This window comes from Bufo bufo, chromosome 3 (genome assembly GCF_905171765.1).
Source record: "Bufo bufo chromosome 3, aBufBuf1.1, whole genome shotgun sequence".
Taxonomy (NCBI): Eukaryota; Metazoa; Chordata; class Amphibia; order Anura; family Bufonidae; genus Bufo; species Bufo bufo.
The window spans coordinates 381,529,160-381,553,855 of NC_053391.1; the positions used below are offsets into that span (position 1 = coordinate 381,529,160).

General features: G+C 41.2%; 1 protein-coding gene across 1 annotated transcript in view; it reads left to right on the forward strand.

The window, feature by feature from the left end:
- SRRM3 (serine/arginine repetitive matrix 3) overlaps positions 1-24,696 on the forward strand; it is a 487,174-nt gene that overhangs the window by 82,037 nt on the left and 380,441 nt on the right. Inside the window, exon 2 of the mRNA XM_040424724.1 lies at positions 17,919-18,013. The gene's annotated coding sequence lies outside the window, so the exon portion shown is untranslated. The remainder of the gene's footprint in view (positions 1-17,918; positions 18,014-24,696) is intronic.

The window sequence follows — 24,696 nt, forward strand, 5'->3', positions numbered from 1 at the left end:
CAAATACTGAGGGATGGGATCAAGGACTTCAATTTAGAGGCTAAGAGTTTCACCCAAATCTTAATGTCTGTGTATCTTAGCATTTGTGCTAATAACTTATGATTCTATGGCAACAAAACATTATTGCTGTATCCATGAAACTCAGAGGACTTAGCAGAGACGTAATAAACAATAGATTAGTTTTCATGGTCGTTGTCATTATTTGTCCATTCCTCCAGACTATTGTTATCTAGACTGTGTACATTAAAATACACAGGAATGAATGGTCTCATCCAGAATCCAGAAGTGGAATCTTGTTTGCTTGTCCCAAAGATGGTGTGGCTTAGCAGGAAAGCGGATGTGGCTGGCAAGATAGCGGGCATGGTTTATGTGCAAGAAGATGCACCAACATGTTGGTGCAAAATTCCGGTGCAAAGTAGGACAACTGATAGGTGGTATAAGTTTAGATAAGATATGCACCATATTTATCATCTAGCATCAGCCACAAATTTTTTGCACATTTTGGACTGTCTAGACTAAGTTTGGACTGTCTAAATATTAAACAGGATTCGTAAATCTGCCCCAGTATTTGTTGGGAAAAACACAGCTGCAGTTTTAATGCATGTTTTTGAGCCATATCAAGACGTGGATCCAACAGGAAGGAGACATACAGTATATATCCTTACTTTATATTGCCTATTCTTTTAGAACCCACATCTGGTTTTGGCAAAAAAAAAACTGCATGGAAAACTGGGACAAAAATCGCAGTTAAAAAAAAAAAAACACTGGGGGAGATTTACTAAACTATGTGCTCAAGATTTCTGGCTTAAATTGTACTCTGTACAAAACTGGCATACATGCTTTGTACCACATTTTTTTCTATGAATTACTGGTATACAGTCTTAGCACTTGGCTTGAACAGAAAGGTCCATGGCATAGCAAGGAAAGGTTGGTGGCTTAAAAATTGTTCTGCAAAGTAACCTAACCAGTAGGTGGGAAACGGTTGAAATAATTTTGTAATGTAAAAAAGCGCATAAAACATTTTTTATAAGACATTTTCTTGCAAACTCAGTGAGAAGCGAAGTTGAAATCTATGATTAATGGAGTTTTATGCTTTAAGCAATTCCTCCTGAATGCTTTCCATCCCATTGTGTCACTGTGTCGGAGAAAATATTACTAGACTGACTTAGTTGTGCAGTCAGAATTCATTTACTGTGTATTGATTTTAGCTGCTGATAGGTAAGGATCAAGCTGTTCACCCACTGTCACCTCGAATGAAGATACTGATCATTAGTGGAAGCACAGTAGTAAATACGCCTAACGTTCACAACCATTGTTAGTGATATGCCAGAATTTAGTTTTACAGTATATTTTCTCTTTTTATTTTGTAGTTGTTTCTTATTTGGGATGTCTTCCAAAACTTGCTATAACATCAACTTTTTGGAGGCCCCCTCAGGCACCTAGACCCTGTACACACTACTACAGTACTTCCCTTTTCCTTCTAGCTGAGCCCCTGTGTTGTGAAACGATGAGGTCTAAGGGTACGGCCGCACCTCCAGGTTTCCTGATGCATTTTTGGAAGACAAAAATCAGGAGTGGATCATAAAAGGAAAGAAAGGATAAATGACAGATACCACTTTCCATTTTTATTTTTTTATTTATGGCTGGTTTTGGCTTCTAAAACTGCATCAGGAAACCTGAATGTGTGGCTGTACCCTGCAGCTGTTTTGCTGCATTGAGGAATGCAGCTCTGCAACATCTGTGCAGTGCTCTTAAAGAAATAGTAATTCCTCATGGTAGCCTTATCCATCTACTTAATGTAATTCTCCATGTATTACAGAGGTATTTGGCATGCCATTTAGAACGCTATGATTTATTTTTCTGTTGAATTCATATGAATCCAACAGAGAGAAACCTCCATATGAATTTAAAGGCATATAGAGACATAGTACACTACAGGCTGCTGCCGTAATCCGTAATATAAGTCGCACATGAGGAATCGTAAATGGAAATGTATGATGTATTTTACATGCACGCATGAACATGATGCCAAAAATATGTGATAAAGACTGGTGGAATGGTGTTTTTACATAAAAGGAAATGTTATGCTTTTTATCTGTGTTTTCCCACTGAGGCTGGCAGCTTATTGCTACGTTTGCTGATAATTTTATAGAGCGCGCACATCTTCTTCAAAGATATATAATTTCTCAAAACTTAATTAAACTTAATTAAACACAACATAAATTATTTCTAGTTATCTACTTTCATTAGATAGCAATGTACCAAACTTAATGCCAATGTATAAGTTAAAATATTCTCTATATGCCTCAGTATGACGTTGTTGGCATATGGAGATACAGTAGGCCCTCAAAGACTTGCTGGGAGTTGTAAGGAGCTAAAATATAGTCGTGTGTGAGCCCTATCCAGCGCCAACTGATGTCATAACAGGTTTAGATGGTGCAGTCATCATCTGTATCTTCTTATGACCATTCTGCTTGTTTTCCATTTGACTGTCTGTCAGACATGTTTAACCTTTTCTATCCTGGGCCAGTTTTCACCTTCCTGCCCAGGCCATTTTTTGCAAATCTGGCATGTGTCAGTTTATGTAGTAATAACTTTGGAATGCTTTTACTTATCCAAGCCATTCTGAGATTGCTTTCTTGTGACACATTGTACTTCATGACAGTGGTAAATTTGAGTCATTATATTTTTCCTTCATTTATAAAAAAAAATCCCAAATTTACCAAGAATTTGGAAAAATGCACAATTTTCTAAATTTGAATTTCTCTGCTTTTAAAACAGATAGTAATGCCTCATAAAATAGTTATCAGTCATCATTCCCCATATGTCTACTTTATGTTTGCATCATTTTGTAAATGTCATTTTATTTTTTTAGGACGTAAGAAGGCTTCGAACTTTAGAAGCCATTTTTCAAATTTTCAAGAATATTTCCCAAACCATTTTTTTTTAAGCACCAATTCAGATATAGTATAAAGTTATTTGAGGGGCTTATGTAATGGAAACCACCCATAAATGACCCCATTTTAGAAACTACACCCTTCAAATAATTCAAAACTGATGTTACAAACTTTGTTAACCCTTTAGGTGTTCCACAAGAATTAAAGGAAATTGGAGGCGAAATTTAAAAATGTATTAATTTTTTTGCAGATTTTTCATGTTAATCAATTTTTTGTTGACAGCAAAATAAACCTCAATATGCATTACTCTGATTCTGCAGTTTACAGAAATACCCGATATGTGAGGTCTGAAGGAAAAGAGCGCAATATGGATTTTGGAGGCAGATTTTGCTAGAATGTTTTTTGGGCACCATTTTGTATTTGAAGAGACCCTGATGTACCCCTACAATGGAAACCCTAAAAAAGTGACCCCATTTTGGAAACTACACCCTTAAAAAATTAAGGGGTGTACTGAGCACTTTGACCCCATAAGAGTTTTACGAAATTTGGAAACACTTGGCTGTGAAAATGAAAAGTTTTATTTCTTCCAATAAAATGTTGCTTTAGCCCCAAAACTTTCATTTTTACAAGGAGCAACAGGAGAAAAAGCACCCCATAATTTGTTACCCATTTTCTCCTGAATACGGCAACACTCCATATGTGGTAGTAAACTGCTGTGGGAGCACATGGCAGGACTCAGAATGGAAGGAGCACCACATGGTTTTTGCAATGCAGATTTTGATAGATTGGTTTATGGGCGCCATCGGTTTATTTTGTAAGCGATTGTCTTATGTGGGGGTTCATGTTTTGCGAAATTAGGTGACGTTTTAATTTTAACCATTTTGGGGTACATACGACTTTCTGATCACTCGATATTACGCATTTTGTAAGGTGAGGTGACAAAAAATGACTGTTTTGTCATAGTTTTATTTGTATTTTTCTACAGCATTCATCTGAGGGGGCAGGTTGTTACAGACGCGGCGATACCTATTGTGTCTATTTTTTTTACTTTTGTTATGTTTTACTCAGTAAAAGCATTTTTCAAAAGAAAAATATCATGTTTTTGCATTGCCATTTTTTAGAGCCATATTTTTTTTTTTTTTTGTGATTGTCTTATGTAGGATCAAATTTTTCGCGGGATGAGATGACGATTTGATTGGTACCATTTTGGGGAACATGCGACTTTTTGATCACTTGGTATTACACTTTTTGTGAGGGAAGGTGACCAAAAAATGGCTGTTTTCACACCGTGTTTTTTTTTTCCTATTTTTTTATTATTTAATTATGGGAAAAGAACGCCTTTTTTTTTACTTCTTCTTTTTTATTATGCAAAAACTTTTTTTAAACTCCCCCCCCCCCAACTTTTGGGGGTCTGATCCCCTGTACAATGCATTACAATACATCTGTATTGTAATGCTTTGGCTGTAAGTATATTACACTTACAGTCTTCCTGCCTGTGAGATCCAGGCTGGAGATCTCACAGGCTAACAGGGAAGGCAGCCACGATGCCTGAGGAAGGCATTGGGCCGCCATCTCAGCCATCCCAGCTCCTTCCCTCCACACACCCCGCACATGCCTCAGTCAGCGCTGACCGCAGCATAGTGAGGGTTAATGCGTCGGCATCTGTGTTTTCACCGATGCCGACGCACACAGCAGGGGTCCAGCTAATGGGAACAGCTGGACCCCTGCAGCTGATCGGGCGGGCGCAGCTCCTGCACCCCCCGATAAGTGTGCCTTAGTACTACGGCGCTGGTCGGGAAGTCACTTCCTGCAGTGCCGTACTATTATGTCGCTGGTCGGGAAGGGGTTAAACAGAGCAGTGATTGGGAACCAGCGTGAATATGTGCAATTGACCGGGTGATCATCAACTTAGGCAAAAGGGCGTTAAAGTCTGTCTATAGTTTTCTAAAATCAGTTTGAAAGTATTCATACCACCATGTAGAGGAGGTTCCCTGACACATAACCATGCTTGTTGTGAAAATCTGATCCTTAAGTCCTGAGAAATGCTTCTTTTTATTTTTATGCAAATAAGGTTTTCGGTGTAATGTGTTGGGCTGCTATGTGGGGCTGACTTCATGCATCATGGCTTCCTGCTCTGAGATGCCAAGGACTGTTAATCAAACAAGATGGGAAGGTCTGAGCACCGTTACTAGTGGAGCAATGGTGCATCATATAGGGCAGCCCTGTCCACAGTGCACCGAAAGCCATATTTGCATAGAAAAAATATATTTCTCAAGAACAGAGGTCAGATTTTCACAAGAAAGGTATAATTATGCTTTGGGTCACCTACCCTACATGTTGATATGTTTACTTTGAAACTGATTTTGGTGACAGACACCCATTAAAGAGTTTGTGCACCTTTGGAGGATCGGTGGGGGGACCTACCCAGGGAAGCATACTTACCTGGTTCCTGCCACTGGTTTCCTGCTCCTTCACTCACCCACCTTAGGAGGCTCTGCTGCATTCCCAGGAAGTAAACTTCTGCTTTAACACTGCTGTAGCCAATAGCTGGCCGCAGCGGTGACCTGCTCCACGTGAGCATTTGACATGACGCAGGGGGAGCAGGTCACTGCTGCTGCCAGCAATGAAACACAAGTGTACATCATGGGAGCGCAGCAGAACAGCCGAGGCTGGGGAGAGAAGGAACCCACCCAAAGGTACATAGCCCCTTTAAGGGTGTGGGTAAGTTAGTAAGATAAACATCTACCACATGAGAATCAACAGTGCTTGCTGTACATGTCTTGCACCATATATATCAAGAGAATTGCAATTTCTAGAGTTAGGGCTCTATTAGATCACAGCCGATTGTTGCGAAGGAAGCGTTCCTTCTCGGCAGACGGCTGCTCGTTCAGTGAAGGAGACATTTACATGCAGAGATCACCTTCACAGTATGAGGATGAGGGATGGCTATTGCAATGCAGCTGCATTGTTTCTGGGTGGCACATCGCTGTGTAGGTGTCTGCACGAACAACAGGATCACCTAATGAACAAGCGTTTTGCTCATTCATCAGGTGATCGGCGGCACATTTACATGGGCAGATTGTCTGAAATGAGCGTTCGCAGAAACATTCATTCCCGATAATTTGCCAAAATATTGGGCCATAAGAGTTTTGAAAGGTGTGTGTCTTACAAGTGCATGTACTCAAAAATTATTCCGAACATATTTGCTCGAGGAAACACACACCTATTTATTGAAGAAATGTGAACCAGCACTATAATATGGTGATGTACGGATGTAGCAGGGTTAACACACATGCTTTATGAGACATGTTATCTAAACTAAATATAACTAAATGCGTTAAGCAATTGCTTTTCAATGGCTTTTGTTTCAAGATAACACGATGAGTTAAGAATGTGTGTTACCCCTGCTACATCTGTATGGTAATATACTTTTGTTTTTTTTGCGTGTCCTTTTTTATACAGTTCCATTCAATCCATTAAGGGCACATGATCGTTGTTGGCTGGTGCCTGTATTGTGGCTCGCAAACAGCGGGTCTGCACTATACGGACACCAGCCGTTTGTGCACCACATCACAGATGCGGACCTAGTCACTTGAATGGGTCTGCAATCCGGAAGGTCCGGTATGGAATGGAGGCATCTTGTTCGATTTTTTTTGCGGTTTACAGATTTTTTTTTACGGTTTACTGATTACGGACCCATTCAAGTTGAATGGGTCTGCATTCATCAGCACAGGCCACACGGATGAAAAAGGGGCGTACCAGTATTTAAGCAATGCTGGTCTGTCCTTAGGCCATCATTGCTTGATTAGCAAAGGTCTGAACCCTGAGAAACCTTGATCAGCAAAATGAAGAGTGGTGCACCGGTCCCCTTCACTGTTTGATCAGACGCAGTGGCTTCTCTGGTACTGCAGCTCGTTGGTGCAGTCATTAATGTCATATCATATAAAAATGGACAATTCTGCATGCAGATTTTCAAACACATTCACTGTCATACTTACTGCTTCTCCAAATTTCAGTCCAATAGCAAGCAGTGAAACAATTTCCACAAATAAGTTATAATTTTATCAAAATGAGAACTAAACTCGCCCATGACAATGCAGTTATATGGTCCTATTGTCATTGTGGTTTAATGTATTCACTGACGGAGACCAATCTATTGACATACACTGGAGCTCAGCATTAAAACAATTAGGTAGCTGGAAATGCGGATTTTCTGCTAACATTTGGCCATTCCTCCCAGGGATTTTTGGAGGAGATCACATCACTGTATTAGAATAAATTATTCAGACAGATAGCTCCATAACTCCCCTCCCATTTTGTTAGCTAATGGCAATCATACATGTCAGTGGAGCCATCTGCCCAGCTTTAACCCTTCAGCCATGCACTCTATCCGATTATAATAGGCTAATACTAAAACGTAAACTGGTTTGACCTGCTGTTACATCGTATTACCTCGTTTTAAAAAGCAAACAGGGTGTTTCATTAACATTTTTACCGTAGCTCTTCAGTGCATTTCTGCATAATCTGACCGCAGTGCCAAACCTCAGGGCATACGGAAAAGAGCAGGACTGGCAGACCTCAACCCCCTTCCCCACAAATGACATTCTACACCAAGGCTGGATAGGTCCCAGGAGACAGGTGGTCAATGCACCTAAAAATTTGTGCTGGCGCCATCGATTTTTCCCTGTTCATGTCTATGTAAGTTGATATTACTGGCCTACTAAAATCTCTGGCTCATGAATTCTCCAATAATTAGTCTCCTGACAATGCACCACATTGACTGGCATTGTCAGGAGGGCTCTCTTGGGTCCTGCAGCATTGCTTACCCTCACTGTCATGACAATTTAGTGAAGATCACTGAACATTGCAGCAAAGTTGGTTTTTTCACATGTTAGCTCAGTAAATAAATTATTAGTCAAATGCTTTTTTTTATGGTAAATAATATATGATTTTTTTATTTTTCAAAACACTAACGTTTGTGTTTTAATGCAGAAATTCTAGAAAATACATTTCTCTTTTCTAGTTAATAAGCATGCTGCCAAATACCTCCTTTTTTCTTTTTGATCGAGTGATCTATCAGTTTGGTGAATTGAGCGGATTGAGTAGGGGCAGCAGCAGTTAATCAGATTTACGTAACCATGGGTCTGTAGCTACTTATGCTAAGTCTAGAAGGGCAGGTCTCTTCAATAAAATATAAGACAAGAGTAAAGATGAAGACATAGGACTAGAGTGGTAGTAGTCAGAGATCATGTGGTAATCCTCTGGCTTCAGCCTATGTTGCAGATTCCGCAGTATGCCAGTATTCATGCCAGAAATCTGATCAACCCCATAACAGTGAATGAGATGTGTGTAAGCCGGAGCCAGCATTTCTGTGATTCGTCTGCTGATCTGAACTTAGCCTTACCTGAAAGGGTAAAACAACTTATTATGACTGAAACCCACTTTAAATATCACAGTGGCTTACCACTCTGAAACAGTTGTGATGTCACAGCAGTTCCCTCATGTGAGCACAGTTGTGATGTCGCGGCAGCTTACCTGACTTTTAGGACTCACTTGTGATGTCACAGCAGCTCACCTAACTGAAACTTGTGATGTCACTTGTGATGTCATGAGACCTTACCCAGGTACAGAGGCCAACAACTAAGGGCCCATGTGCTAGAATTTTATATGAGCTTCATGGTTTCCAACTGTTGACTTGGTGACAGCAGGGTGCTAGCAAAAGTCCACCTCATTCATGGTTCTCCAGAAAATCCCTCACCACCGTAGAAGTTCACCAGTAGTTGTAAGATATGACCAGGAAGGAACATAGCATTTTCTTGAAAGGGTTGTCCCACAAAAAAAAAATATTCTCAGTTTTTCATATCAGTGCCTGGATCTGAATAGAAATCTGAATTTGAATTGCATGTAATTAAAAATGTATAGTGGCCGAGTTATTCAATACAATCTATCTGTATAGCGCCACCTGCTGTTTTCATTATTTCGCTGAGGTGGACACACATGCTCATCCTTTACCTAGCTGTATTTACTGTTGTAACAGTTACAGGGAGGAGCGCTGCAGCAGAAAGGACACACATACTAAGCTGTGATAAAGAGAGAGCTGCAGCAGAAAGGACACACATACTAAGCTGTGATAAAGAGAGAGCTGCAGCAGAAAGGACACACATACTAAGCTGTGATAAAGAGAGAGCTGCAGCAGAAAGGACACACATACTAAGCTGTGATAAAGAGAGAGCTGCAGCAGAAAGGACACATACTAAGCTGTGATAAAGAGAGAGCTGCAGCAGAAAGGACACATACTAAGCTGTGATAAAGAGAGAGCTGCAGCAGAAAGGACACACATACTAAGCTGTGATAAAGAGAGAGCTGCAGCAGAAAGGACACACATACTAAGCTGTGATAAAGAGAGAGGTGCAGCAGAAAGGACACACATACTAAGCTGTGATAAAGAGAGAGCTGCAGCAGAAAGGACACACATACTAAGCTGTGATAAAGAGAGAGCTGCAGCAGAAAGGACACATACTAAGCTGTGATAAAGAGAGAGCTGCAGCAGAAAGGACACACATACTAAGCTGTGATAAAGAGAGAGCTGCAGCAGAAAGGACACACATACTAAGCTGTGATAAAGAGAGAGCTGCAGCAGAAAGGACACATATACTAAGCTGTGATAAAGAGAGAGCTGCAGCAGAAAGGACACACATACTAAGCTGTGATAAAGAGAGAGCTGCAGCAGAAAGGACACACATACTAAGCTGTGATAAAGAGAGCGCTGCAGCAGAAAGGACACACATACTAAGCTGTGATAAAGAGAGAGCTGCAGCAGAAAGGACACACATACTAAGCTGTGATAAAGAGAGAGCTGCAGCAGAAAGGACACACATACTAAGCTGTGATAAAGAGAGAGCTGCAGCAGAAAGGACACATACTAAGCTGTGATAAAGAGAGAGCTGCAGCAGAAAGGACACATACTAAGCTGTGATAAAGAGAGAGCTGCAGCAGAAAGGACACACATACTAAGCTGTGATAAAGAGAGAGCTGCAGCAGAAAGGACACACATACTAAGCTGTGATAAAGAGAGAGGTGCAGCAGAAAGGACACACATACTAAGCTGTGATAAAGAGAGAGCTGCAGCAGAAAGGACACACATACTAAGCTGTGATAAAGAGAGAGCTGCAGCAGAAAGGACACATACTAAGCTGTGCTAAAGAGAGAGCTGCAGCAGAAAGGACACACATACTAAGCTGTGATAAAGAGAGAGCTGCAGCAGAAAGGACACATATACTAAGCTGTGATAAAGAGAGAGCTGCAGCAGAAAGGACACACATACTAAGCTGTGATAAAGAGAGAGCTGCAGCAGAAAGGACACACATACTAAGCTGTGATAAAGAGAGCGCTGCAGCAGAAAGGACACATACTAAGCTGTGATAAAGAGAGAGCTGCAGCAGAAAGGACACACATACTAAGCTGTGATAAAGAGAGAGCTGCAGCAGAAAGGACACACATACTAAGCTGTGATAAAGAGAGAGCTGCAGCAGAAAGGACACATACTAAGCTGTGATAAAGAGAGAGCTGCAGCAGAAAGGACACACATACTAAGCTGTGATAAAGAGAGAGCTGCAGCAGAAAGGACACACATACTAAGCTGTGATAAAGAGAGAGCTGCAGCAGAAAGGACACACATACTAAGCTGTGATAAAGAGAGAGCTGCAGCAGAAAGGACACACATACTAAGCTGTGATAAAGAGAGAGCTGCAGCAGAAAGGACACATATACTAAGCTGTGATAAAGAGAGAGCTGCAGCAGAAAGGACACACATACTAAGCTGTGATAAAGAGAGCTGCAGCAGAAAGGACACACATACTAAGCTGTGATAAAGAGAGCGCTGCAGCAGAAAGGACACACATACTAAGCTGTGATAAAGAGAGAGCTGCAGCAGAAAGGACACACATACTAAGCTGTGATAAAGAGAGAGCTGCAGCAGAAAGGACACATATACTAAGCTGTGATAAAGAGAGAGCTGCAGCAGAAAGGACACACATACTAAGCTGTGATAAAGAGAGAGCTGCAGCAGAAAGGACACACATACTAAGCTGTGATAAAGAGAGCGCTGCAGCAGAAAGGACACATACTAAGCTGTGATAAAGAGAGCTGCAGCAGAAAGGACACACATACTAAGCTGTGATAAAGAGAGAGCTGCAGCAGAAAGGACACACATACTAAGCTGTGATAAAGAGAGCGCTGCAGCAGAAAGGACACATACTAATCTGTGATAAAGAGAGAGCTGCAGCAGAAAGGACACACATGCTAAGCTGTGATAAAGAGAGAGCTGCAGCAGAAAGGACACACATACTAAGCTGTGATAAAGAGAGAGCTGCAGCAGAAAGGACACACATACTAAGCTGTGATAAAGAGAGAGCTGCAGCAGAAAGGACACACATACTAAGCTGTGATAAAGAGAGAGCTGCAGCAGAAAGGACACATACTAAGCTGTGATAAAGAGAGAGCTGCAGTAGAAAGGACACACATACTAAGCTGTGATAAAGAGAGAGCTGCAGCAGAAAGGACACACATACTAAGCTGTGATAAAGAGAGAGCTGCAGCAGAAAGGACACATATACTAAGCTGTGATAAAGAGAGAGCTGCAGCAGAAAGGACACACATACTAAGCTGTGATAAAGAGAGAGCTGCAGTAGAAAGGACACACATACTAAGCTGTGATAAAGAGAGAGCTGCAGCAGAAAGGACACACATACTAAGCTGTGATAAAGAGAGAGCTGCAGCAGAAAGGACACATACTAAGCTGTGATAAAGAGAGAGCTGCAGCAGAAAGGACACACCCCCTGAGAAAAGTCACATCCCCTGAGAAAAAGCACACCCCTGGCTTTAGCCAGAGAAAATCTAGCAGAGCAATTGAAGTTCTGGATCCATGTGACGTACAGGGCTGGTTCTAGCTTTGTTAGAAATATATTGGGGGAGACTTATCAAATTGATGTAAAGTAGAACTGGCTTAGTTGCCCGTAGCAACCAATCAGATTTCATCTTTCATTTTTCACAGCTCTGATTGGTTGCTATGGACAACTATGCCAGTTCTACTTTACACCAATTTGATTAATCTCCCCCATTGTCATGTACTATATGATATCTGATTTTCGTTTTCTTCCCATTATTCATCAGATAGAGCCTTTAAATTAGAAATGGGCCTCCTTGCGTGCATCCACTTTTCTCATTTGTACAAGTTCTGACATCAACGACAAGATGCTGTCTGTGTAGTCCACTCTTTCGGAACCCCTTAAAGTGAACCTGTTGCCTTTTCTGACATGTCTGTATTAGCAGCTAATTGCATTCTCCATGTAATAGCATTTTTATGACTCTATGATGTGCCATTCCTTTATTTTTCCTGCTAAAAGTTATGAATGAATTACTAGCAGTGAAGGTCCAGGTCCCTGCACAGTCTGACAGAATACAATTAGTGCTCCCAGTGTCAGACTGTGGAGGGACACCCCCCAACTTGTAACACCCAACTGGACCTTCATTGCAAACTAATAGCCATTTATTCATAATAACTTCTAGCTGGAATAATAAAGAAATGACTTATCTTAGAGTCATAAAAACTGATGCTCCAGAGAGAGAATGCAAGAGATGCGACAACAGACATGTCAGGAGAGGTTACAGGTCCTCATTAAGCTAAAGTATGAGGAGTGTTTGTCCTATTTGTGCTAGTGAACAGTGGGTGTCTCAGCCTGCTGACCCTCACAATCACAGCATCTAAGCAGTAAGTTGGTTGAAGTGAAAGATGTACTTTAAGTGTATAGGGGCAGCTTATATACTACGTATACTATAATTATGAGATTTACATTTTTTTACACTTTCTCTGATCCCACTGTTGGCTAAAGCAGCATAAAAAGGGACCCGAATTTACCTGTCTTGACCCAGAACAAGACGAAAAACCCTTGCAAGGCAAGGGTCAGTCTAACCCAGGGGTCTGCAACCTTTAAGACATAAAGAGCCACTTGGACCCGTTTCCGAAGGAAAAAAAAAACTGGGAGCCGCAAAACCATTGCGACATTTAAAACAAATATAACACTGCATATATTGTTTCTTACCTTAATGCTATATACAGGATCGTGCAGTCAGCTGTCAATCTGAAGAAAAAAAGGACTTTTTAACTTAACAATGTAAAATATATTTTTGCAAATTAATAGCTAATTAAAATATTTAATTTACCTTTATCAGACCACCCCCAATCATGTGCCAGTAATACCAGACCCGCCTCCAATCATGTGCCAGTAATACCAGACCCCCCTCCAATCATGTGCCAGTAATACCAGACCCCCCTCCAATCATGTGCCAGTAATACCAGACCCCCCCAATCATGTGCCAGTAATACAAGACCCCCCAATCATGTGCCAGTAATACAAGACCCCCTTCCAATCATGTGCCAGTAATACCAGACCCCCCTAATCATGTGCCAGTAATACCAGACCCCCCTCCAATCATGTGCCAGTAATACCAGACCCCCATCCAATCATGTGCCAGTAATACTAGACCCCCCTCCAATCATGTGCCAGTAATACCAGACCCCCCTCCAATCATGTGCCAGTAATACCAAACCCCCCTCCAATCATGTGCCAGTAATACCAACCCCCCTCCAATCATGTGCCAGTAATACCAGACCCCCCTCCAATCATGTGCCAGTAATACCAGACCCCCCTCCAATCATGTGCCAGTAATACCAGACCTCCCCAATCATGTGCCAGTAGTAATACCAGACCCCCCCCAATCATGTGCCAGTAGTAATACCAGACCCCCCCAATCATGTGCCAGTAGTAATACCAGACCCCCCCAATCATGTGCCAGTAGTAATACCAGACCCCCCCCCCCCCAATCATGTGCCAGTAATTCCAGGGGCCCCCCCAAATTCCCCAATCATGTGCCAGTATAATACCATTATGTGCCAGACTGCCAGTTAAAAAAAAAAATAATTAACACTTATATTTACCTCTTTGGAGCGATGCGATGCAGGCCTCTTCCGGCCTGTGTCCCGACTCCAGCGCTGTACGGCTCAGGTGGCGCGATGAAGTCATCGCGCCGCCTACGCCGGCCTCTAATAGGCTGCCGGCCTAGTAGTGCCGGCAGCCTATCAGAGGAACAGGAAAGGGACACACCTCCCTGCCCTGCTCATCCGCACAGCCTTCTGTTTGTATCGCTGTCCTGAGGACGGCGATACAAACAGATCACTATGGAGATGAGCGTTTCGCTTCCACAATGGAAGCGCTCATCTCAGTGCCTGCCCAGCCGCCGCCGCACAGTGCCTGCCCCGCCGCTGCCGCACACACACTGCTCATGCCGCACACACACTGCTCATGCCCATGCCGGAGCCGCGGCAAAGGTTCAAAAGAGCCGCATGCGGCTCCGGAGCCGTGGGTTGCTGACCACTGGTCTAACCTAAAAAAAAACTCCCTGTAGATAGACATTTAAGGGGGGTTGTGTCACTTTAGCAAATAGCATTTATTATGTAGAAAAGGTTAATACAAGGCACTTTCTAATGTATTGTGATTGTCCATATTGCTTCCTTCGCAGGCTGGATTAATTTTTCCATCACATTATACACTGCTCGTTTCCATGGTTACGACCACTCTTCAATCCATCAGCGTGGCTGTGCTTCCACACGATAAAAAAGTACCAGCCTATGTCACTGGCGGATCCGTGGGGTGGGGCAAAGGGTCAATTCTCCCCCCTTCCCCCCCGAGAATATAGTGGGAGAGTGGGCGCCACTCCATTCGCCCGCTGTGGCCCCTTTACCTTCTCCCGCGCTGTATGGTAATTGCTACTATCGGAACACCAGGGAGGAGTCTGCCCTGTTTCTCCCTGGGCGTTCCTTCTCCCTGGCTGTAGCGCTGTCCAATTGCATCGCAGAGCTGACAGCCAGGGAGAAAAAAACCTCCCAGACTGTTAGCTCTGCGCTGAGATTGGACAGCGCTACAGCCAGGGAGAAGGAACGCCCAGGGAGAAACAGGGCAGACTCCTCCCTGGTGTTCCGATAGTAGCAATTACCATACAGCGCGGGAGAAGGTAACGGGGCCACAGCAGGCGAACAGAGTGGCGTCCAGGGATAATAGTAAGTGCAGTGAGATCCCTGGGCGATCCCCCACAGTAAGTGCAGTGAGTTCCCCTGCGCTACATACACAGATAGTTATCTTACAATGTTTGGACCCATGAAAGGTTCTCTTTAATAAGTTTTTCAGGGCCCCTTCACATACACTCCCTTACACCCTCCACCCCCCCCTGTGCATCTTACTGCCAGCCAGCCACAATCAGGCGCCAGAATTAGGGACGCCCACCAAGTTCCCGGCCCGGAACAGAGGAGCGCCGCGTGGGAGTCAGGACAGGGACAGGACCTCACCTCATGGGTTGCGGACAACTGTGGCGGTGCCAGTGACAGCCTGACAGACTGTGCCCCTCCCGAGACCAGGCTCTGGATCCGCCACTGGCCTATGTGCGCTCCCACAGTCCCGGTAACCAGAGAGGCCAACATTTTATTCTATAGAGTGCAAGCATGACCACCACTGATGGATTGCATGGTGGTCGTAACCATGGAAACGAGCAGTGTATAATGTGATGGAAAAATGAATGAAGCCAGCAAAGGAAGCAATATGGACAATCACAATACATTAGTAAGTGCCTTGTATAAACTTTCTCTACATGATAAATGCCACTTAGCGAAGTGCCAAAACCCCTTTAATCACTTTTTGTCACTGCACTGACTATTCATTCACTTCCTAATAGACTTCAACAAGGATTTGAATAATCGTCTCTCTTTTCCTTCTCTCACTGGGTTTAAGTTCTCCCACTCTCCCTGTACTTATGCTGACTTCAGTAATACCTGAGTCAGTAGATCACCGTGTTTAACCCCTTCAATAGCAATTATAGAGCTGACAACTGGGGGCGCTCCCTTTGTCGGTTTATTGGTAGCAGTAGGGTTGCCGGGTCTAATGGTTTTATATAGACAACCCAGGGCCTAACAGAGGCCTCCAGGACTGTCCATAAATAATTTGTGTGGGTTGGTAATATGACTTTTTTTTTTTGTACTGTGTTCCAGGTGTTTATGCTATTACTACTTATACCAGAATAGATCATTTCAGTGTAAAATATAGGAACTACATGCCAATACCCACTAAGCAATTTTTTTCATCACCATCTGCCTTTATTGCTTGCAATATCCAGCTCCTATTTTACTTGTTGGTACTTTTTGCACAGATAGCTGATGCCAGCAACTTACATTGCGATATTTTAAAATCCTGGGCACGTTAAGGACATCTAAAAAAAATGAAAAAGGAATGAAAAAGCTAACAAATGTGTGATTGTTAAGAGACTGATCAAATATGTATGAGCTTGATATTGAAAATGTGTACTGCATTTCAACATTTGTTAAACAGAATATAGTATTTCCTTAATTATTTAAATTCATATTTTTATGTTTTCAAAGACAACTAAGAGAGGAAAATTAGGAAAATAATAGCAAACAAGCTTTATAATATTCCGTTCAGGGATGTATGTGGTATTTGGGTATAGGGTCCTTAAAGGGGTTTTCCAGACTAACTTTATTGATGACCAGAATAGGTCATCATTATCAGATTGGGGGAGTCCAACACCCAGCATCCCCACCGATCACATGCAGGTGCCAGCATTGGAACCACCCTGAGAATTAAACTGTTCAAAGTGTGTGCCGGGTTACTGCAGTTAAGCTCCCATTCACTTGAATGAGGGGCAGTAACCTTGCATGACCACTACACTTTGAAAGGAGCTCTGCTTCCAGCTCTATTTCAGTGGTAGTTCCGGGAGAAGGGAAAAGCCACTCAGTGGGGATGCTGGGTGATGGACCCTCACCGTTCAGATATTGATGACCTATTCTGAGGCTAGGTCATCAATATTGTTAGCCCTGAAAAACCATTTAATTCTTTATTTGATGCAAATAAGGAATAATTACATTTGGTGGCATCAGAGCTAAGAGCTAATTTGCAGAATTCTAGAGGAGCAATGGCCTAGAAGACTCCTCACACCTATTAAGGTGCACTCCATAAGGAGATAAAGTACCCCTCAAATCCTGACCTAGGCCTCTCACCCAGTTAAGCCAGTACTCTCTGCTCTGGATGTGTGTGTGCACCTGAGATAAAATTGTGAACCTCAGGAGTTTAAGGGATTTCACAGGTGAACGTATGTAGTAATGTGTATACCGCTCCTGGCTCTGCTGAACCAAACTTAAAGAGGACTTGCCTCCACAAAGTGCAGTGTAATCTGCAGGCAGCATGCTATAGAGCAGGAGGAACTGAGCAGTTTTGTGGGAAAATTCATTAAAATGTGTAATTTATACATTTAAATCTCTGCTCTTTCTGACTTCATTGTTCACATGGGAGGTGTTACCAGTGATTGATAGTGTGAACAATGAAATCAGAAAGAGCAGAGACTTAAATGTATAAATTACAAGTTTTACTGAACCTTTTTCTACATAAACTATAAATCAGTCTGCTCAGCTCCTCCTGCTCTATAGCATGCTGCCTGCAGATTACACTACATTTCACGATGACAGGTCCCCTTTAAATCACCCCATAGTTTCATTGGAATCTAATTTCCAATTACCTGTGTAATCATTTACCAGTATATAGAGCAGGTATATAGCCATCTGAAATTGGCCTATGAATTTGAATTAATACATTTCATGCAGCGAGTTGTGGAATATGTTGCCACTATATACACAAAATAAGTCGTGTTTTATGTACAGCAGAGATGCCCAACCTGCGGCCCTCCAGCTGTTGCAAAACTACTACTCCCAGCATGCCTGGACAGCATACAGCTATTAGAGCATTCTGGGAGATGTCGTTTTTCAACAGCTGGAGGGCCGCAGGTTGAGCTTTCCTGATGTACGGTATTACTGCAGGCTTTTTTCTGCTTTCCTAATCTAGTGTGTTCCTACTGGTTACATTTTGTATAAAAGCTAAAAAAAAGATTTTTATATTTCTTTTCCAGAATGCCAGAACAACTCCATTAAATGCAAATCGCAATCTCGCAGAAAGCTTTTCACACAGAGATTGACCAAAAGAAATCCAGAACCAGCTCTGAAGGTTTGTAATTGTAGAGAATCAAACCCTAAACTCTGTCAATTTGCTTTTGCATACTGAAATGCATTAGAAGAAATGAGATGAAGCTGCTTGTACTTGTCTACTTTGTTGTCATTGTTCTCCTTATTTCCTATGTACTTTGGGATGTCATATTCGCTTAATAAAATATTAATGGAAAGTCAATTAGAAAGTTTCTATTAATAAGTAAATCAAACAGTACAAGACTGGAGCCTGACAATTTCTGCAGCTACATCAAATCTTAAAATCTTGTAAAACAGATTGAACTTGTTGGTAGCTTGCAATGTTAGCTCCAGTGATATTAGTCTGCAGACAGCAGGGTACTTACCTATTTGTAGCTATCTTTTGACACTTTTACAGTTTTAAAGGAAAAACAGTATCTGCTGTATGTTATCCATCCGCCAGTTTGCAGGAAGACATACTGGCAAAGGGAGGTAATCTCTTCCAACATATGGTGCTGACAGACAGTGCGGCAAGACCACATTTTCCCAGATGTATATGCAGATTGAGTTATTTTAGAAAACCCATCAATCAAAAAGTATCTACATTTTTCAACAAAAACAAAACAAAAAAGCAACAGCAGCACAGTGAAAAAAGAGTAGTTAGGGTGCAAGTCCTCTGAAAAGGTGGACAACCTTTCCTCCAATGTAGTATATCCAAAGAATAGGCAGCACTCCAAATGTGGTAAAAGGTGATGACCCGTTTATTCCCAGGCAACGTTTCAGCCCACTCGATGGGGCCTTTGTCAAGCCCCATCGAGTGGGCTGAAACGTTGCCTGGGAATAAACGGGTCATCACCTTTTACCACATTTGGAGTGCTGCCTATTTTTTGGATATACTACATTTTTCAACAGCTATGAAAACCCTGTTCGTTTTTGACATATGGTTTAGTCAAATAAGAGACCAAGATGAAATCTACTTGGAGATATGCTTTAGACTGGGTATAAATACTTAAAGGGGTTGTCCCATGAAAAATATTCCACAGGTTTCAAACCAGCACTTGGATCTGAATGTTTTTGTAATTGCATGTAATTAAAAATTTTGTATCGCCACTGAGGTATTCACTAAAATCTATCTGTATAGCACCACCTGCTGTTTTTTTTTTTTTCTTTGTCCTACTTACTGAGAAAGCTGCACATGCTCAGTTTCATCCTTCTACTGCCTCTTGAGCTGTGATAGGGAGAGAGCTAGACAAATAGACATTCCCCCCAAGAAAGGACACACCCCTTGAGCTGCCAGCTTGATATATAAACCTGCCACAGCAATTGGAGCAATAAATGGGTAGATCTCTGGATCCATGTACAAGGCTGGTTCTAGCTTTGTTAGAAAGGAATTGTCATGTACTGTATGATGTCTGATTTTCTTTATTTTTTTATGAATCATTGGTTAACCCCTTTAAATTAAATGCTGTATGACAGGGCATCCAGTGGAGTATTTTTGGTTGGGTTCATGCTGTACAGACAGAAACCATCTCTGTATACCTCCTTAGAAATTGTATGCATTCAAAAGTACCCATAGAAGAGGTACCCATAGAGGTATATGGGTGCCATAGAAGTTTATGCATCCATACAATGTGCATAGGGCCTTACTGGACTATATGTATTGCTGCAATACCTTATATCTATCTTGCCAAGACTAGATTCAGGTGAGTAGATGAAAGAGCCCAAGAGGATAGAATTGACAATGGAATGAATGTGTGAACAAGTCATGATACATCCCACTATGTAGAACAGAAAATATAGAAAACCTTCCACGTTTAGAAATACTGGAGAGAATTTATCATGAGAGTAAAATTCAAAATCAGTTTTTCTTTAGTCTATGTTGGTGTACTTTGCACCAAATTAGTAGTACACATTAACATTTTGCTCATCTTTAAACCCTTTTGTCTAGAAATGCCACTTCTGCACCACCCCCTTCTGTTGTAACTTTGGGTCTTTTTTGCATTTTTAGCTAACTACACCCATTTTTTTAATACTGGAGAGAGCTTTGTAAAACTGCAAAAAAAAATCACAAAAGCGACTTTTTGTGACCTTTTGAAGGTAGAATTCTGGCATGTAGGGAATGATAAACCTCCCCCATTGATTGTAGAAAAGCATTGTATTGCATACATTACACTGGGCAAGCCAACTCTGTTGGGCATTGACTAAAAAGAAGCTAAATTCTAAATGTGTATGAACATGACAGCTCTTCTCTTTGGAGCATTTGGCCTTTAGTGAAGTATTACACTTTTGCATATAGGTTCATTTAAACAGAAGACATATGTTATGTCTTTAGCTTAGTGACATCAGGGTTTTTATATTTCAAATATTGTTCTTCAGTTACTTTACACTAAATCTTTATTAAAGGAGTTTTTGTCTTGCATCAAACACTTTCTGTTTGCAACATGAGGTCAGAACTGCCTGTGTCAAAGGCTGAGTCTGGCCAAAACATGCACACGTGGACAAAATTGTTGGTACCCTTCTGTTATAGGAAGAAAAACCCACAATGGTCACTGAAATAACTTGAAAGTGACAAAAGTAATAGTAAATAAAAATGTACTGAAAATCAACTAATGAAGATCAGACATTGCTTTTGAATTGTGGTTCAACAGAATAATTTGTAAAACAAAGTAATGAAACTGGCCTGGACAAAAATGATTCTGCCCTTAACTTAATATTTTTTTGCACAACCTTTTGAGGCAATCACTGCAATCAAGTGATTTCTGTAACGTTCAATGAGACTTTTGCAACCGTCCACAGGTATTATGGCACACTCCTCTTGGGCAAACTGCTCCAGCGTTCTCAAGTTTGAAGGGTGCCTTCTCCAGAATGCGTGTTTCAGCTTCTTCAACAGATGTTCAATAGGATTTAGATAAGGGCTCATAGAACACCCCTTCGGAATAGTCCAATCCTTTTCTCCTAGCCATTCTTGGATGTTTTTAGCTGTGTGTTTTGGGTCATTATCCTGTTAAAGGACCCATGACATGCGACTGAGACCAAGCTTTGGAGGACCCATGACATGTGACTGAGACCAAGCTTTTTGACACTGGCCAGCACATTTTACTCCAGAATGCCTTGATAGTGTTGAGATTTCATTGTACCCTGCACAGATTCAAGATACCCTGTACCAGATGCAGCAAAGCAGCCCCAAAACATACCTGAGCCTACAGTATTGGCTACAGTCCTGTAGACCTTACACTTCTGAATTATATGTGCAACTATAGTAACAGGAACTTCAAGCTGTTTGAAGATGGTCTTATAGCCTTTACCTTTAACATATTTGTCTATATTTTCTTTCTAACCTCCTGAGATAACTCTCTCTTTAGCTTTCTTTGGTCCATGATCAGTGTGGTACACACCATGATACCTAACGGCACAGTCCCTACATTTCACCTTTCAAATATGTAGACTGACTAAAGACACCTGTGATGCTAATTACAGGACACACCTTAGTTTAACATGTCCCTATGATCAAGTTATTTTCAATCTTTTCCAGACGTACCATCATTTTTGTCCAGGCCAGTTTCATTCGTTTTTTTATTTTTTTATTCTTCTGTTGAACTACAGTTCAAAAGCAATGAGATTAGCTGATTTTCAGTAATTTTTTTATATTTTTTATTACTTTTGTCATTTTCAAGTTATTTCAGTGGCCATTGTGGGGTTTTCTTTCTTTGACGGAAGAGTATCAACCAAATCGCTGAATTAAACTCACTAGGGTAAATTTATCAAAATTGTTGTAAAGGCCATAGCACCTTTGAAAAATGAAAGGTGAAAGCTGATTGATTGCTATTCTCTATTTTTTGACTGTATATGCACCAAGCATATTCACTGTGAATTTAGTGGGCTCGCCAGTCCATATTTCTATTCAGTTTATGTTGTTAAATTGGTTAAGTGCATTCTTATCCTCACAGCTTAGGAAGGAGATCACCTTCCTCCTCTTTTTTAATGTTCTGGCTCCTTCCCATTTCTGCACAGAGTACCAAAAAAAATCAATAGATTAGGCTCTTCACATTTCTGAAGAAGCTGGGCAGGTGTAATTAATCTCCAAACATCAGACTAGACATGTCTGAAGCATTTAGGATGCGGAAAGGCGGCTCCAGAGAAACTATGTGCTGAAGTAGTCAAGGAGAGGTCACTGATGACAGTTGGGGTCTGAATTAGATATTGTCTGGATTGTTTATCTTGAAGTTGTTAAAGAAGGCTTAGAGTTTGGCGGCTGACGCATTAACTATTTTCAAACCTGAAGTAATAAGACTTTTAGGAGACTAAGAGATCTCTTTTTGTTTTTGTACACTTCTGCAAACAATTTTGTCCCATTGCATGCAACAATGAAGCAAATTTGCATGTAGTGTTGATTGAATAAAAAAACATGAGGGACAATTATCAAGACTGGTGCAATGGAAAACAGACTTAGTTGCCCCTAGCAATCTATCTGATTCATCCTTTCATTTTCCAAAGGAGCTCTGAAAATGAAAGATTAAATCTGATTGGTCACCATGGGCAGATAAGTCAGTTTCCCTTTGCACCAGTTTTGATAAATTTCCTCCATAATGTTTTGTGTATACAGCTCCTATACATACCCATATGTCTCCATGGTCACAGACTACAAACAAGCTTATATGTGGTCAGATTTTGCCGCTATGTTTTATAACATGCCATCACCTCCTCTTCTTCTGCCTGTAGGTTAGTAAGGATAGGGTCACAGTGTGTGAAATAGTACATGAGTGCAGGATTTGACACACTAATATACAGTGCTGCCCATAATTATTCATACCCCTGGCAAATTTTGACTTAAAGTTACTTTTATTCAACCAGCAAGTAATTTTTTGATGGGAAATGACATAGGTGTCTCCCAAAAGATAATAAGACGATGTACAAGAGGCATTATTGTGAAAAAAAAAAAAATCTCATCTTTTATTTACATTTGAGCAAAAAATACAAGATGTTCCGCACTGTGGAAAGCTTACATTGTGAAGAATTTACCTTCTGTAAAGGTTACTATTATCTTTAAATTGAACTAATGTCTTACCCAGTTTTTATTCAGTTCAGTGTAAATCCCAACAAGAAGAGGATCAAGGAGGAGAACAGTAAGGCTGTGCTTTGTTAGGAAGCCGGGATGATTCGGCGACAAAAATATAGCTTCATAGCTAATTTAAATGGCTTCTGTAACATGGCTACTATTCAGATAAAAGAGAAAGAATTGGTCTGCAGAATCACAATAAACACCGTACTCATTCTTAACACAATAAGTTCTCTTCACAAATACATTTTTTTTTTCCGTATAAAATTGCTTTAATGATACTTCAAAATAAAACACTGCAGTTGTGTAGATGGTGTAGACAATCCTCACCTTTGTTTTGACTTTAGAGGAGAGTTTTACTAAGCTATTGGGTATTGATTATAGAACCACAATGTAAACTGCAGGAAATATGTTCAAGGTCACAAATGTCTGAAGTTTTTTTTTAATGAGAGGTAAATCGGGTTATCAGTTTGATTAACTGCCTAGAAGAAATACCATTATGTACAACATCATTAAAACTGTATGACAACTGGTAGATGAAGCCATATAGCAGACATTTTAGTACTTAGGCTTTGATGTAGCATAGCTATTAAGCTACTACTACAGCTTGCAAAAATGGCCTGACTTTTAAGGCAGAATTCTCATGTGTTACATTCAGATTTGGTTATAAGTTAAGGTGCATTCACATGACTGTAAGTGATTTGCGGTCCTCAAATTGCGGATCCGTAAAACACGGATACCGGCCGCCTGCGTTGCGCATTTTGCAGTAAATAGCAAATGACTATTCTAAAGAGCACCTTTAGGATTTCACAGGACATATTTTACGCATTTGGATTCCAAATTACTTCTCACGCTTTAGGCCCCCTAAAATTCCAGGGCAGTTATAAATACCCCACAAGTGACCCCATTTTGGAAAGAAGACACCCCAAGGTATTCCGTGAGGGGCATGGCGAGTTCCTAGAATTTTTTTTTTTGGCACAAGTTAGCGGAAAAAGATTTTTTTCTTTTTTTTTCTTACAAAGTCTCATATTCCACTAACTTGTGACAAAATGTTTTTTTTTACATGAACTCGCCATGCCCCTCACGAAATACCTTGGGGTGCCTTCTTTCAAAATGGGGTCACTTGTGGGGTATTTATACTGCCCTCGCATTTTAGGGGACCTAAAGCGTGAGAAGTAGTTTGGAATCCAAATGTGTAAAAAATGCCCTGTGAAATCCTAAAGGTGCTCTTTAGACTTTGGGCCCCTTTGCGCACCTAGGCTGCAAAAAAGTGTCACACGTGGTATCGCCGTACTCAGAAGAAGTTGGGCAATGTGTTTTGGGGTGTATTTTTACATATACCCATGCTGGGTGAGAGAAATATCTCAGTAAAAGTCAACTTTTCCCATTTTTTTATACAAAGTTGTCTTTTTACAGAGATATTTCTCTCACCCAGCATGGGTATATGTAAAAAGACACCCCAAAACACATTGCCCAACTTCTCCTGAGTACGGCGATACCACATGTGTGACACTTTTTTGCAGCCTAGGTGCGCAAAGGGGCCCAAATTCTAATGAGCACCTTTAGGATTTCACAGGGCATTTTTTACGCATTTGGATTCCAAATTACTTCTCACGCTTTAGGTCCCCTAAAATGCCAGGGCAGTTATAAATACCCCACAAGTGACCCCA